General features: G+C 37.0%; 1 long non-coding RNA gene across 1 annotated transcript in view; it reads right to left on the bottom strand.

The window, feature by feature from the left end:
• The window catches only part of LOC141515793 (uncharacterized), a 160,196-nt gene extending 143,388 nt beyond the window's left edge, over positions 1–16,808 (bottom strand). The window contains exon 1 of the long non-coding RNA XR_012476550.1: positions 16,767–16,808. This is a non-coding gene — a long non-coding RNA (uncharacterized LOC141515793). The remainder of the gene's footprint in view (positions 1–16,766) is intronic.
• Positions 16,809–17,071: the final 263 nt, after the last annotated feature.

Genomic DNA, 17,071 nt, shown 5'->3' on the forward strand with positions numbered 1-17,071 from the left:
TCTCTCTCTCTCTCTCTCTCTCTCTCTCTCTCTCCTTCAAGTATCTTCTCAACCTAATCTATAGTCCCCATAGCTGACAAAGTGGTTTTCCTAATGGTCAGGTCATTTGTCCTAAATCAATAAATCCTAGTATCTCCATATTTTCTCTAGAATAAAATGTAAAATCCATTGTTTGACATTTATCATACTTTATAACCCAGTTGCCAGCTTAACTTTGCATCTTCCTTATATATTACTCTTCTCACATTAGTCATCCTAGCCAAACTGTTCTTCTTGCTGTTCTTCACACAAGATATTCCATCTCCTACATCTTGGGTCTTTGTACTAGCTGTTCTCAATCCCTTCAATTCACTTCCTTCTCATTTCTGCTTTGTACAATTCCTTATTTCTTTTAGGACCAGCTCATGCCCTGTCTTCTACACAAAGCTGTCCCTGATCTCTCCAACTACTATTATCTTCTTCTCTAAATTACTTGCATTTATTCTGTATCTTTGCAATAGGTACACATTTCCTCCTCCAATAGAATACAAGAAAACTTCTTGAAGGCAGGTACTGTTTCATTTTTGTGACTGTATCTCTAGAACCTACAAAGAGCAGGTACTTGCTAATTGCTTTTTAATTGAATGAACATGCAAATGGATCACAATAAACAAAGGAAGAAAAGGAAATGAGGATGAATTGCATTTGAAAATGAATAGAGGACTTCTGGGTCAGAGCTTTTCCCTATCAAAGATAAAAGAAGCCTCTATTCTGCTACAGCTCCCACCAACAAAAAAAGAAGATTCAAAGAAGTTTTCAATTGTAGACATCCTGGAGGATCTTCAATGAAGGTTTGTCTCTTTGAGGGAAAAGGGCAAGTAAAGCCCAGAAGTCAGGAGAGCTGAGAAAGCCAGAAGGAGATTTTTAACCAGAGAGCAATCCAGGTCCCAACAGCTTGACAACAGCTGAGGTCCCAGCAGCTAGATAGCAAGCTAGTAGGGAAGATTCCAACCCAAAGTCTAAACCCTGAGAATACCAGGGCAAAAGATAGGACTGGGCCAGTCCTGCTAAGTCAGAACTTGGATGTAAAGGAGGAAACAAAATTCTCCATAGGCAATATCTTAGCCAAGGACAAGCCAGGGATCAGACCCCAGCCCCAGCAAATAAAAAAAAAGTTTGGATCTATACGCCCTATACCCCAGGAGCAGAGCTGAAACAACTTCTCTTAGCATAATTAAAGGTTGAATATAATTAAAGTGAATGGACTTAAAGGATATGGGTATAGTTGGGTCTTGTCTCTCCATTGAAGAGGTCCAAGATGACTTTACTATGTTTGAGTCAAAAAGCCCTGATGAAAAGCAGGGGTGTTAACTTTAAACTTAAGTGTCTCATTATCCTTTGACCCACTTCAACTCTGCTGTGCTGACCAAGTTTAACACTTACTCTGATGAAGGCATCATAAACTGATCATGAGTCTGTGTAACCTACAATCACTTGTTAAGTTCTCAGGTGAGACCTCCAGAGCCTCCCAGGGCTTAGAGTCCTTTAAGATACCTATAGTCAATTACAACAGGGTTTGACTTAATCCATGCTTCACTTAAAAAGGGGGTTAATACTCAGATTCAACACACTTTTGGACAGAGCCAGGATGAAAGGAGAGAGAGAGAATAGAATAAATGAGAGTGGGGAGAAATAAAGTGGAGGTACAGCTAGTAATAGCAACTGTGGGAAAAATATTCAAGCAACTTCTCTGGTGGACTTATGATAAAGAAAGCAACTCACCCCAGAGACAGAGTCATTGAAATCTGAACACAGACTGAAGTACAATTTTTTTCCTCTTTCTCTCTATTCTTGAGGTTTCTCATCTTCTTGGGGGGAGTATGTTTATTCTTATGTTGACTCTTTATAACACATTCAATTTATATCAATGTATGACATGGACAATGTAGAGACTATCAGACAGCCTCCTGGGGGGGGGGGGGGAAGAATTGTAGAATCCAGAGCCTTGCAAAAAATGATGGGTACACGTTACTATTGTATACAATTGGAAAACTAATAAAATGTTAAAATGTCAAAAAAATAAAAATAAAAGGGGGTTAAGTATCCTGATTGGGGAGGGAAGGCAAAAGTATGAGAGAAAATAGGCCTAGGGAGAGGGACACAAATAGTTCAAGAAATGATATGACTTCAGATAATACTTTGGCTCATGAGGATAATTGTGTATACTTGGAGGGTACTTGAAAAGGGGGTAAGGTAAAAAATGATTATAATCATAATTTGATATAATTTGAGACAATGTTGCTTGTAAAGCAATCAAGCAATGATCTGTGATGATACCTTGATAACAATAAATAGTACTAGATTGATAAATAACACCTGGGGAAGATGCACAAAGATTTATAATTTTAGAGGGAAAGAAGGGAAAATGTGAATACTGAGTAAATTCTATTCAATAGATTTAGTCCAGAAAGGGAATAAGATACATTCCCACTTGGGTTTAAAAATCTACCCTAATCTACAGGGAAGGAGGGGATGGAGAAAGGGAAAGATAAGAGAAGAAGGGACTGATAAAAGGAAAAGTAAAGGTATAAGTGAAAATAAACTGAAAGTTAAATTTTTAAAAATCAAAGGAGAAAGGTAGTAAAATTTTGGTGAGGCAGAATAAGAGAAAAGGAAAGAGAAAAATATAAATGAAGAAGGATAGTATGGAAGGAAATACAGAATTAGTCATCTTAACTGTAAAATGTGAATGGGATGAACTGTCCCATAAAATGGAAGTAGATAGCAGAATGGTTTAAAAACCAGAATCCTACAATATGTTGTTTTATAAAAACACATTTGAAGCAGAGAGATACACACAGGGTAAAGGTAAAAGGTTGAAGCCAAATATATTATTCCTCAACTGAAGTTAAAAAATTCAGGGGTAGAGATCCTGATCTCAGACAAAGTAAAAGCAAAAATCAATCTTATTAAAAGGGATAAGAAAGAAAACTACATCTTCTTAAAAGGCACCATTGGTAATGAAGCTATATCATTACTAAACATGTATGCACTTAATGGTATGGCATCCAAATTCCTAGAGGAAAAGCTGAGTGAATTACAAGGAGACATAGACAGCAAAACTTTAATAATAGAACTATTCCCTTTCTCAGAACTTGATAAATCTAACCACAAAATAATCCAGCAGGAAGTTAAGAAGGTGAATGAAATCATAGAAAACTTAGATATGATAGACCTCTGGATAAAACTTAGTGGGGATATAAAAAATATACTTCTTTCTCAGCAGTACATAGCACCTATACCACAATTGACCATGTACTAGGGCACAAAAACTTTATAATCAAATGGAGCAAGGCAGAAATAATAAATACATGCTTCTTAGACCATGATGCAATAAGAATTTCATGTAATAAAGGGTCATGGTAAGAGAACAAAAACTAATTGGAAATCAAATAACTTTATCTTAAATATTGGATGGGTCAAATAGTAAATAATAGAAATAAGCAATAATTATATCTAAGAAATGATACCTAAGAAAAGATATCATACCAAAATTTATGTTTTTAACCAAAGCAGCCAAGGAAGATTCTAGGGAAAACTTACTATCTCTAAATGCCCAAATGAATAAAATAGAGAAAGAGGAAATCAGTGAATTGGGTATACAACTAAAAAAGTTAGAAAAAGAACAAAATAAAGATCCCCACTTAAATACCAAATTAGAAATTCTGAAAAATCAAGGGACAGATTAATAAAATTGAAAGAAAGAAAATCATTGATCTCATAAGTGAAACTAAGAGTTGGTTTTATGAAAAAGTTAATAAAATAGACAAACCTTTGGTTGATCTGATTTTAAAAAAGAAAGAAGATAACCAAATTACCAATATCAAAAATGAAAAGGGTGAGTTAACCACTAATGAGGAGGAAATTAAAGAGATAATTCAGAGCTACTTTGGTGAACTATATGCCAATAAATTGGGTAAATTGAGTGAAATAGATGAATATTTACAAAAATGCAAATTGACCAAATTAGCAGAACAGAAACTAAATTAACCCCATCTCAGAAAAAGAAAATGAAAAAAACCAGCAACAAACTCCCTAAGAAAAAGTCTCCAGGTCCAATTGGATTTGTAAGTGAATTCTACCAAACATTTAAGGTACAATTAATCCCTATTCCATATAAACTATTTAAAAAATAGGAGGAGTTCTGCCAAACTCCCTTTATGATTCTCACATGGTGCTGATACCTAAACCAGGAAGAACCAAAACAGACAAAGAAAATTATAGACCAATTTTCCTAATGAATATTGATGCAAAAATCTTAAATAAAATTTTAGCAATGAGACTATAGCAAGTTATTACTAGAATAATACACCATGATCAGGTGTGATTTATACGCAGTAGGCAGGGATGGTTTAATATTAGGAAAACATTCAACATAATTAATCATATCAATATCAAAACCAACAGAAATTATATGATTATTTCAATAGATGCTGAAAAAGCCTTTGATAAAATACAACATCTGTTTCCTATTAAAAACACTAGAAAGTTTAGGAATATATGGAGTTTTCCTTAATATAATAAATAATATCTATCTAAAACCATCAACAAATATTATATGTAATAGAAATAAACTTGGAGTATTTCCAATAAAATCAGGGGTGAAATAAGTAATATCAACATTACTATTCAGTATAGTATTAGATATGCTAGCTGTGGCAATAAGAGGAAAAAAAAGAATTGAAGGAATCAGAATTGGCAATGAGGAAGCAAAGCTTTCACTCTTTGCAGATGATATGGTAGTATACCTACAGAACCTGAGAAAATAATCTAAAAAACTCCTTGAAACAAAAATCAGCAAAGTAGTAGGATTTTAAATAAATCCACATAAGTCATCAGTATTTCTATATATGAACAACAAAACCCAAGAGCAAGAGATAGAAAGAGAAGTTTCATTTAAAGTAAATATAGACAACATTAAATACTTGGGAATCTACCTCCCAAGACAAACCCAGAAGCTGTATGAATACAATTATAAAATACTTCTCACTCATATAAAGTCAAATCTAAATAATTGGGAAAATGTCATTTGCTCATGGTAAGGTCAAGCTAATATAATAAAAATGATAATTCTACCCAAATTACATTGCTTCTTCAATGCCATACCAATCAAACTACCAAATAACTACTTTACCAAAAAAATAGTAGCAAAATTCATCTGGAGCAACAAAAGGTCAAGAATAGCAAGGGACTGGTTAAGAAATAGAGTAATGGAAAAAAAGAGAAAGCAATAGAGTAATGGGGGCAGCTAGGTGGTGCAGTGAATAGAGCACCAATCCTGGAGTCAGGAGTACTTGAGTTCAAATCCGGCCTCAGACACTTAATAATTACCTAGCTGTGTGGCCTTGGGCAAACCACTTAACCCCATTGCCTTGCAAAAAAAAAAACTAAACTAAAAAAAAGAAATAGAATATTATAGAGTAATGGACAGGTTTCTAAACAAACAGTAGTAAATGACTACAGCAATCTATTAATTGACAAACTCAGATATCAGCTTCTAGGAAAAGAACTCAATCTCTGACAAAAATTGTTGGGAAAACTGGAAAATAATATAGCAAAAAACTAGCCATAGTCTCACATCTCACACTTTATGCCAAAATAAGGTCAAAATGGGTACATTATTTAGACATAAAGGGCTACACTATAGATAAATTAATAGACCAAAAAGTACTCTATCAGATCTATGGGAAGGGGAGAAATCTATGACCAAACAAGAATTAGAGTATATTATAAACTGCAAAATGAATAATTTTTACTATATTAAGGTAAAAAGCTTTTGCACTAATAAAATCAATGCTGCCAAAATTAGAAGGAAAGCAGAAAGCTTGGAAACAATCTTCAACTAAAAGTTCTGCTAAAGGTCTCATTTCTAAAATATATTAGAGAATTACATCCAATTTATAAGTTTGCAAGTCCTTCCCCAATTGATAAATGGTCAAAGGATATGACTTGACAGTTTTCAAATGAAGAAATTAAAGCTATATATAATCATATGAGAAAATGCTCCAAATCATTATTGATTAGAGAAATGCAAATTAAGTCACACTTATCAGATTGGCTAACATAAGAAAAGGGAAAATGATCAGTGTTGGAGAGCTTGTAGGAGGATTGGGACATTGATGCATTAGTAGTAGAGCTGTGAATAGATTCAACCATTCTGGAGAGCAACATGGAAATTTGCCCAAAGAACAATAAAACTGTTCATATCCTTTGACCCAGCAATTTCAATTCTAGGTCTATATCCAGAAGAAATTATAAAAAAAATGGGAAAAGTCCTACATGTTCCAAAATATTCATAGCAGCTCTTTTTATAGTGGCTAAGAATTGTAAATTGAGAGGATGCCCATCAATTGGGGAATGGCTAAACAAGTTATGGTACATGAATACTATGGAATATTAATGGAAATCATAAATGGTTGGATTGTAGAGAAGCATGGAATGACTTGCAGGATCTGATGCTGAGTGAAGGGAATAGATCCAAAGGAACAATATACATATTAACAACAACATTGTGAGATGATCAACCTTGATGGAAGCAACTCCTCTCAGCAGTTCAGAAAGCTAGATCAGCCATATTAGAATGGCTATGGAGGATGTTATACCCATCCAGAGGAAGAAAAACAAAACAAAACCCAACCCTTCAGAATCTGATGAACACTATATAAAAATCATCTCTTATGTATCTCTTTCCTTTAATCCTAATTCTTCATAATGAAAAAGACTAATCTGTAAACATTGATCAAAAATATGTATGACCCTAACAGCAACATGGGGGTGATGATTAACGTTGATGGACACACTTATTTCATCAGTGCAACAATCAGGGACAATTTGGGGCTGTCTGAAATAGAGAATACCATCTATATCTAGAGAAAGAACCGTGAAGTTTGAACAAAGTTCAAGGACTATTCCCTTTAATTTATAAAAAAAAAAACTGATATCTTATTGTCTGATCTTGTTATCTCTTATACTTTATGTTTAAGGATATGATTTCTCTCTCATCACACTCAATTTGGATCAATGTACAACATGGAAACAACGTGAAGACTGACAAATTGCTTTCTGTGGGGGGTGGGGGAGGTAAGTAAGATTGGGGGAAAATTGTAAAACTCAAAATAAAGTCTTTAATTAAAAAAAATATGTATGTACAATGCTAAACTGACTGTTCACCACTGGGGGGAAGGGGTGGGAAGGGAAGGTGGAAGGAAATTTTGTAACTTAAAAATATACATGTGCATATGGATAAAAAAATTAATTAATTTTTTTAAAAAGAAAATTAATAGTGCTCAGTTCCAGGCTCCTTCTTGCTATCAAATGCATATTGTAAATACCAGCATTCTCCTAGTCATACTATTTGGCTGTAATTTATGGAACACTATTATTTCAGAAGCATCATACCTCAGGTACACCAAGAACAATGGAAAGAGAGTAAGTAGGCTGCATCTTATTACTAACGATGATCTGAATATGAGAATTTCCATTAAAAATCTCATCAAGGACCTGAATCAGAAAAAGTGACCATATCATTCCCTTATTAATAAATTCCAGCAGCCCCCTGTTTTCTCAAGGATCAAATATAAATTTGTAATTTTAGTTTTTAAAGCCTTCACAGTCTGGCTCCAATTTTTCTTTCCAACCTTATTATATTATATGATTCCACAGTCCAGCCAAACTGGACTTGATATTATTCTGCATACATCTTCTCCTTCCCTGCCTTGGCACTGGCTGCCCTCAGGCCTAGAAAATGCTTCCATCTCACCTTGGCCTCCTAGAATCCCTTGTTTCTTTCAAAACTCTGTACCAGTAAAATCTTCTACACGAAGTCTTGACTTATTTCCCTCTACAATTAGTGCTATAACCCCCATGGAAACTTTCTATATTGTTTTGTCTATGCTTATTTATGTATATGTTGTCATCTCCTCAACAGAATGTAAATCCCTTGAGATTGTCTCAAGAGATTGTCTCATTTTTTTTTGTCTTTGTATACCCAGTGTCCAGCTTTGAGCCAGATACATAAGTAGGCATTTAATAATTATTTATGGTTTGATTGATTGTATAATCAAAAGATGATGTAATCAAAAATCTAAGCACTAGATTGGCATCTACACAATAATCAAAGTAGCAGAGGAAGGCTTCCCACACACACTGGGAAGATTGTATACAGAGCTTTTGTGGAATGATATGGATGAGAAAATGGAGAGGCTATGATCTGCTCCAGTGAAGGGAACAAAGGCATTGATAAGATCATGGATCCAGAGATCCAGTGATCATGAATCCATAGATCTAAAGATTTTTAAGAATAGCAGCAGATAAAGACTGATGATAGGAAAAGGAAGGGAAGGAACAAGCACCTACTGTGTGCAAGCACTGGGGTCAAACACTTTACAAATATTATCCTATTTGATCCTCACAACAGTGCTGGAAGTTAGATGCCATTGGTAAGAAAGATGAATGAATGAATAGATAGATGCATACACAGATGATAGATAATACATACATAAATACATACATAAATGACAGGTGCATGAAATATGCATGCACACAATGCATAAATGGTGGTGCCTACTTAGCTGGTACATGTATATAGTGAAAATACAAGCATTGTGTATACATGGCTAGGTGATAGATATAGGTATTTATACCCAGGCATGTCTGCCTAGGTAAATAACACATGTATAATAATATGTACATAGATGATAAATTCATGCCTAGATGATAGATATCTACATGCATAGGTCTTATGTACACAGATGAGAGTTATGTCCATAGATGATGCGTGCAAACAAACATTCATGCATGTGCAATATGTATAGAAATGATAGGTACATAATTACATGGGTGATATATATATGCAGAGATGATGGATGCATGTGTATAACACAATACACATACATAAATGATTGATGTATACATATATAGATGGTACATCCATGGGAAATATAAATGATGTGCTCAACACATGATACATAAAAAGATGATAGATTTGTTGTTTATTAGTGTCTGACTCTTTGTGATCCCATTTGGGGGTTTTCTTGGCAAAGATATTAGAATGGTTTATATTTCCTTCTCCAGCTCATTTTACACATGAGATAACTGAGGCAAATAGGACTAAGTAACTTGCCCAAAGTCACATAGCAGGCAAATGTCTGAGGAAGAATTTTAACTCAGATCTTCCTCACTCTAGACCTGATGCTCTGTTTACTGAACCACCTAGTTGCCAGTTTGATAGATAGATAGATAGATAGATATAGATAGATAGATAGATAGATAGATAGATAGATTGATAGATAGATAGATAGCAGATAGATGGACAGACAGATAGATGGACAGATGGATGAAAATTATTTGACAGAGACAAAACTTTCTTCAAGTATACAAAGTACAATAGTGGCTAAGTTATGCAATTTTATAGGCTCACAGATTTAGATTTGGAAAAGACCTCAGAAGCTTAACTTGTCCAACTCCTTGATTTACAAATGAAGAAACCGAGGTCCAGAGATATTAAATGACTAACTCAGGTCACATTGGTATTAAAAATTAGATGGTAGACTATTCAGAAACAGAAGGGACACTGAAAGTTATATATTCTAACCATCTTGTTTTACATATGAGGAAACAGGCCCAGAGAGAGAAGAAGCATACAAGTACTTAATGGCAGAGTTGAGATTTGAAACCAGATCCCCTGACTCCCATGCTACAATTTTTTCCACTGTTAACACAACACCTTTGCAAAGAATAGTATTCCTTTACAACCTCGTACTTCATCCTCAGAGGCAATCTTCCTTATAAACCTAATAAATAAATTGCCAAGCAATCATCTAAGAACTAAGATAGTTTAACAGTGGAATTTTTAGGCCCCTGTCAGGACCCCAGCAGACGGTATGACCCAGGTGTCTATACCTGCTTCTTCCAGGGCCCCCATTGTTGACAAACTTGATGTACATCCTTCGGGCAGTGTTTTCTCCTCCACAGCCATGGTCCAGCAAATATCATACAGCTCTCCTAGTCCCCTCTCGCCCCCTCCCCTTCCACTCTTCCTCCCTTTCCCCTTCACAATGTTTACAGAAAGCTATTGAGGACATACATTTCCCTGTCATTCAGACATACTACCACTTCTCCTTCCATAGCTTTCCCAGCACCCTCCCCACTCTGTCCTATGGTGGTGCTTAATAGAGTCCAACTCTGTTAGTGTACAATCAATCATTTTTTCAGTCAACAGGAACGGCAGAAGGAGAAGCAAGTGACAATTATCTGGGAGTCCAGAGCCCTAGTTCTTGACTGTAGCCCAGCCTTTATGTGGCCCTGAGTGGCATTTCCTCCTCTAGGCCTCATGTATAAAATGGGGACGAGAGGTGTTCAACCAGGTACAAAAGGCCTTTCTAGTTCTGATGATCAACAACAGAGAGACATATTTAAGCCACCAGGTATTTTTATTGACCTTTCATAACCACCTTCTGATGGCAAATTGTTTACTTGCCTCTTTATTATCTGCATAGTTGTGGGGAAGGGAAGAACAGGGTGTTGAATGCAGTGTCAGAGAATAAGGGCCTATTATATGTTTTCTCATTTGATCTTCACAACAACCCTGGGAGGTAGGTGCTTTTCTTAGCCCCATTTTCCAGATAAGGAATCTGAAGCTAGGAAATATTCAATGATTTGCCCAAGGTCACAAAGCTAAGTCTCTGAGGCAGATTTTGAACAGAATTCTTGCTGATTCTAAGGTCAACACTCTACTGTACACCCAGCTGCCTCTGTCACTTACCTCTTATTCCCTAAGAAAATATGAGGAAAGTCTTGGACCTCATAGGTCCCAGATCTCCCATGTATTAAACTGTGTGACTGTGAGGAAATCACTTGATCTCTTCAAATCTGTTTCCTCATCTATAAAATCAGAGGAAGGACCTTTATCCAATCTACCTGGCAGGGTTGCCTGAAAAAAGTTGATTTATAAACACTAAAGCACTGGATAGATATGTTTTTATCATTAGTTTCTTTTCCTCTTTTTCTTGTCTTCTCTGCCTGCTTAGTAAAGAAGCAATTTCTCTCATTTCTGAGAAAAATTTGTTACCTCCCATAAACCAGGAACAGAACCATCTTATTCCTTGTGAGGTCTCAGGAGAGTACAGAGCTTTTTAAATATGGGAAAGAGGGTAAGCAGAAGTGTTTGGGAAATAGCTTTACTGACTGGCCTGCTGGGTACCTCAGTTAAGTTCCCAATATCTCACTTCCTCACCTATCCTATTTTTGAGAAGCCACTACAATCTCCCAGGCCCACCATGATTCTTGGTTAACCTGAGCTCCAACCAAGGGTCCAACCTGACCCGGCCTATCCAGAGCCTTCAGGAGCAAAATGACCATGAATACACTAAATTCAATGTTCCAGAACCTGTATACCATCAAGGGCAGGCCTTAGCAAGTCTGGGTCTCATATGGAGATAATTTCAAGTTTGACTTCCCATTCATCTATATTTTATGGGTTCTTAACCAGACTCCAAAGGGGAGGACTCAAAGAATCCCCTGAGTTTGATCTCTGGGCTAGCTAAGGGAGAACAGTATAGGCTTGACTGTCAATGAGAATGTGCAGTATGTGAAGGACAGAGTGCTGCTAGTATAACTATTAATCAAACACAATTATTAATAATGAATATAGTCATCATTAAAAACAACTTGCATGTTTAATAGCACTTGACAGTTACTTTATATTCAATATCTCATTTGATTCTTACAACCACAATATGAGGAAATCAGGACAAAGAAGGAATAATTCTCATTTAACAGACAGGGAAACCGGGACCCATGGGACTCAAGTGATTTACCCAAGTCACATGCTAATAAGTACTAAATTTCAGGTCTTCAGGTTCCAAGTCCAGGGCCCTAGCCCAATGCAATAAAGAAACTTCTAGCTCCCAGGCCAGTGTGTTTTTCTACATATTTGGCTTGGTTTTTTTTCTTGTCACGGTGTTGTTACAATCTTTCTTTCTAGGCTGACAGGTTGCTTATTGACTGTCAGCATTATTCTTGTTATTTCCAATGAGGGCTAAATCTTCCTCCTTTTGCCAGAGGGTTCTAATTTTTCTGTCTCTTAATAACTGATAGCGCTTGAGTTTTCTTATCAGACAAAATAATCATCCTCTCCTATCAGATGTGCACTTTGATGGGAATTTGCAGGATAAGCCAGGATAAAATCTTTTTTGTTCTCATCAGCTTCTTGTGATTTTGTCTTATTAATCAAGTTTAAGGAGAAATGATTTCTTTTCCAACTTCATTCTGGAATACAGAAATCTCTTTCTCTTACTTGGTTTTTTTTTTGAGATTTTGGTTCCCTTTTGTAGCTTGTATATTCTGGTTCTACTCATTCAAGGCCAGTCTGGCTTTATCTGCTTTTAAAGTAATTCCTGAGGGTATGTATCACTTCTCTGATGCCATGAACTCAAGCTCCCACTAGTTGTGTGTCACCCTCCCCAAACTGGTCTGAACCAGTTACCAGGGAGTCATTTCCATTTAAATCAAGGACATTTACATCAAAGATTTAGAAAGATAAACATATAAGCATTTCCCCAATACCTCTAGGGTAAATTCACCCCTATACCACTTTGGTTTCTAGATGAATTAGATAAAAAACAATTTTGTTCCTACATATCTCAGTCCCACCTAATTCATGACCAGATGTGCCAGTGCCTGCTGAGTGAGTCCTTTCATTAAGATGGAACCCAAAGGTCACTCCAAAAGACTATTATTCCTTGCTTCTTGGGACATCATTGATGTCCTGGCTGCAAAACCTAGCCTGGATTCCAGTCCCCAGTTTTTCTAACTTCTTCTTCTGACTTTTTGGTTTTTTAAGTTTTTTGCAAGGCAATGGGGTTAAGTGGCCTGCCCAAGGCCACACAGCTAGGTAATTATTAAGTGTCTGAGGTCAGATTTGAACTCAGGTCTTCCTGACTCCAGGGCCGGTGCTCTATCCACTGCCACCTAGCTGCTCCCCTCTCCTGACCTTTGAAATTCTCAAGGTGGGAGCAGCTAGATGTGACAATGGATGGCCTGGAATCAGGAAGACCTGAGTTCAAATCTAGCCTCACTCAATAGCTCTGTGATCCTGGGGAAGTCACTTCACTGTAAAAATAGGAATAATAACATCAGATACCTCCCAGGATTGTTGTTAGGAGGGCAAGTCACTTTAACCTGGTTGTCTCAGTTTGCTCAACTGTAAAAATAGGAGTAATAACATCACATACCTCCCAGGATTGTTGTTAGGAGGAAAAGTCACTTCAACCTGGTTGCCTCAGTTTCTTCAACTGGAAAAATAGGGATATAACATCACCTACCTCCCAGGGTTTTGGTGAAGATCATATGAGATTATGTTTTTAGATTTTTTAGCACAACTGGCACCTAGTAGTGTCCTTCCTCCCTTCCCAAGGTCAGAGATTCCCTTCCCTTTACTTAGCATGAAAAACTACAAAATGGTCAAAGATAAGTCCTGCTTTTTTCCTCAGAGAGGATTAGGTCCTCAGGCCTTTTCCCTTACTACATGTTCTCTCACCTGATGCTGTGAATGAATAAATCACAGAGCTCCCCCAAACTCTAGGGAAATAGATAAGCTGTGATTGATTCTGACAGGCCATCAAAGACCTTCCCCTCCATCACATAGTCAGCCAATTAGAACTAGTTACAGAATGTCTATTCATGCTCTATGGTTTCTCTAACACACATTTCTCTTACCTGTTATCACGATTCTCCCAGAAGCAAGCTCCCTAGCATCCTCCATATGGAGAGCTGAAGAAGTTGTTGGGGTCTGAGCATGTGTCAGACTCACCCCACCCCCATTACATCTGCATCATGCTAGAATTTTAAAGCCTCAAAACAGGGAGAGACTTTAGAATATAGAAGAAAGATGTGATTGCTGGAAGGGACTTCAGAACATGGATTTTAGAGGTGTAAGGGACTCTAGGGTAAGACTTTCAGAGCTGAAAGGAATCTTAAAAATAACTAATTGAGTCTCTTCATTTTATAGTGCAAGAAACTGTAGGCAAAGAAGTGACTTACCCAAGTTCATATGGATCTGGGGCCATTTCTAGGGATCCCTGTCCAAAGTTCAGCCTACTACACCCAGATTTTTCTTTGATCCACCAAGTCCATAAATCATAACTCTTAGTTCCATTTGTATTCTGGTTTTTAATCCCTTCTACTTTGATACCTTCCTATCCACAGATGGGTTTGCTACAGGGACTTGGACCCCATATTCACCATGAAATGGATTGCTTTATCCAAAATGAATCATATACATAAAAGGCATAAGATGGTAAAAATTAGAATAGGAAGAATTGTAAATCTAATCCAACTCCCTCATTTTACAGATGGAAGAAAAAGAAATCAGCATGGAGAGGTATGGGACTAAGAGTAGGGAATAGTTGAGTTCATATCAAGTCAACAAGCATTTATCTAAGTGCTATACTAAGCACTAGGAATACAAAAATAATTTTAAAAGCCATCAAGAAGTTTACATTCTAACAGGGGAAGACAACATATATTTTTTTAAAAGCTATAAAGGAAGAGAAGAACATAAGGGAGCAAGCTAGAAAAAAGGAGTCAGGAGTAGTCTCCAGAGGGGAATTAAGGAGTAAATATGCATGACCTGGGTATTTTCCTTAAAACGGAGATTCCAGGGGGAAATGACCAATTAAAGGAAAGGGCAACAGGGTCAATATGACCTTCCAGGTTGAGAAGACAGCTGGAACAGTGATCTTCTAGGGATGAAAAGGTTTCTGGGTCATGGTGAGAAAAGAAGTCCAAAGAGACAGAAGTAGAGCCCAGAAGGGAATAAAGAGATGAACAGATAGATCTGGGTACTTTCCTTAAAATGGAAGCTCTAGGAGAAACCGCCTAATCAGAAGAGTGGGTTCCAAACCCCTATATAACTATGGGGACATCACATGATCTCCATAAATCTTAAATTTCCTTATCTGTAAAGTGAGGGGTTGAATTTGATAACCCCTAAGGTCTTCTGGCTCTATAATCCTATGAGAAACTGAGTCTCCAGGAGAAGGCAATTTGTCCAAGCTCACACATATAGTGATGTCAAAGTAAAGATTCTGAATCTTTTCCAAGGAGTCCCTCTTAACTAGGATTCAATCTCAAGTCCTCTGACTCTCATCTGATGTTCTTTCCAGTGTACTTACACTGCCTCCCTCTCCTCTCTAGCTAAGTAACTGAAACACATTCTCACCTGTAAATATACATGAGGTACAGATGCTTGGTCTTGAGCCAATTTAACCGCATACATCTTGGGCTTTCTTTATCCAAGCCCTGACAGAGTTGATAGAAATAGTGTTCAAAAAGTAAATGTTCTTCATGAAGGAGCATTTTTTCTAGAGATGTTTAAAGGAATTTCTACCCACTCCCCAGAATGAACTCCTCTTTCATCTCCATATCCTTGCAATAAATTATTGGGAGTGCCGATAAGGGGATAAATCTTAGAAGGTTTTCAGACAGCACCTTCTTCCAAGGACCTGCCATTCACCAGACTGCCCTCTGAATTGGAGAAATGTTCCAGCATTCAGAGCTGGTTTGATTTGATTTTTTTTACTACTTTCACAAAGCCTGGGTCAGACTGTAGAGCCAGGTGGGAAAAGAGATAAGGCCTTTGCAAAGAGATCCATCCACCTTACAAAACCAACTGGTATACCAGAGGGTCATTCAGGTGGAAACCCCAGGTAAGCCAAAACTTTTATTTTACAGAGTTTCAAAGAGTATCATTATTGAGAAGAGAATACCTCATCCCTGTGACCAGTAGTGCCAGGAGGTAGCCAGTCCCTCAATTTTTCCATCTGTTTGATGGACAGGACACTTGGCATGATTATAACTGTAGCACATTTTCTAAAAATAATTTTTTGAGAAGTAGGAGACATAGCTTCCCCATCATGCCCAGGAAGTGTAGTAGATACTCACAGATCTGATCTCACTTACTAATCATCACAGAGTTCTGACCTAGTCCATTTCCAACCTAGGCTGGTTTACCCTTTCTTAAGCACCTCGGTGACCCTTCTCCTACTCCCAGAGGCTCATCATATTGGTTCCCTATTTAGTTCAATCATCTTTGATTGTCTTACCACACTCAGCTCAAACTCCTAAAATTCAAGCTACTCAAACCTCAACCTCTCCAGAAACAGAGACTATAAGTGTGGGCCACCAAACCTGACTGGAGTCCCACCATTCCTTTTTTTTTCTTTTTTAAGTAAAATACAAGCAGGTGGGAACAAAGTTTAGATTATTTATGTGTTCTGTATCACATTTTTCCATCCAGACTCTTGTTTATGGGTACTCCAAGAAGTCTTTCTCAATTCCTTTGATTTTTAGTACTTCCTTTCTTTTCCCCAATTTATAACATATCTAAGTTATCTGCTTATATTTATACACTCACACACATATACATGCACCAGTAGAATGTAAGCTCCTTAGGGACAGGGACTGTCTTTCATTCTGTCTTTGTATCCCCAACACTTAGAAGGGGCCCTGCCTAGTATGGATGTTTAATTTGCTTATCAGATTGGTTCCACTGAGATTTATATCTATCAATAAACATGTATTGGAATATTAACAGCTCTCATTTAACCAACAGCTTTACAATTTGGAAATCTCTCTCCTTAACAACATCTCTCTGATATACTATAGATTAATCTTGATCTCGTTTTACAAATGAGGAAAAAGACTCTCAAACAAATAAGGAGACTTACCTAAGGTCATTTTAAGTAACAGGACTCCAGGAGAACCCAGATCTTCTGACCCTTGTCTAGTATTCCTTCCAGTCTAAATTTCACAGATCTCTGGGACCCAGGATTAGGAATGTGAAAGATATGAAGCTGAATAAGACACATACTCCCTGCCCTCAGTAGCTTACAGTCTAGTGGGGGGGGGGGGGGGGAATAAGGAGCAAGTGCTTAAAAGTAAGCATTGCACAAAGAAGCCTGGGAAAATGAAGTAAGAAATTTTCAAAATGTTGTAGAAATTCAGAGGAAGGAGAGATCATTGTGGGCTGGGT

Source organism: Macrotis lagotis, chromosome 1, assembly GCF_037893015.1.
Source record: "Macrotis lagotis isolate mMagLag1 chromosome 1, bilby.v1.9.chrom.fasta, whole genome shotgun sequence".
Classification (NCBI taxonomy): Eukaryota; Metazoa; Chordata; class Mammalia; order Peramelemorphia; family Peramelidae; genus Macrotis; species Macrotis lagotis.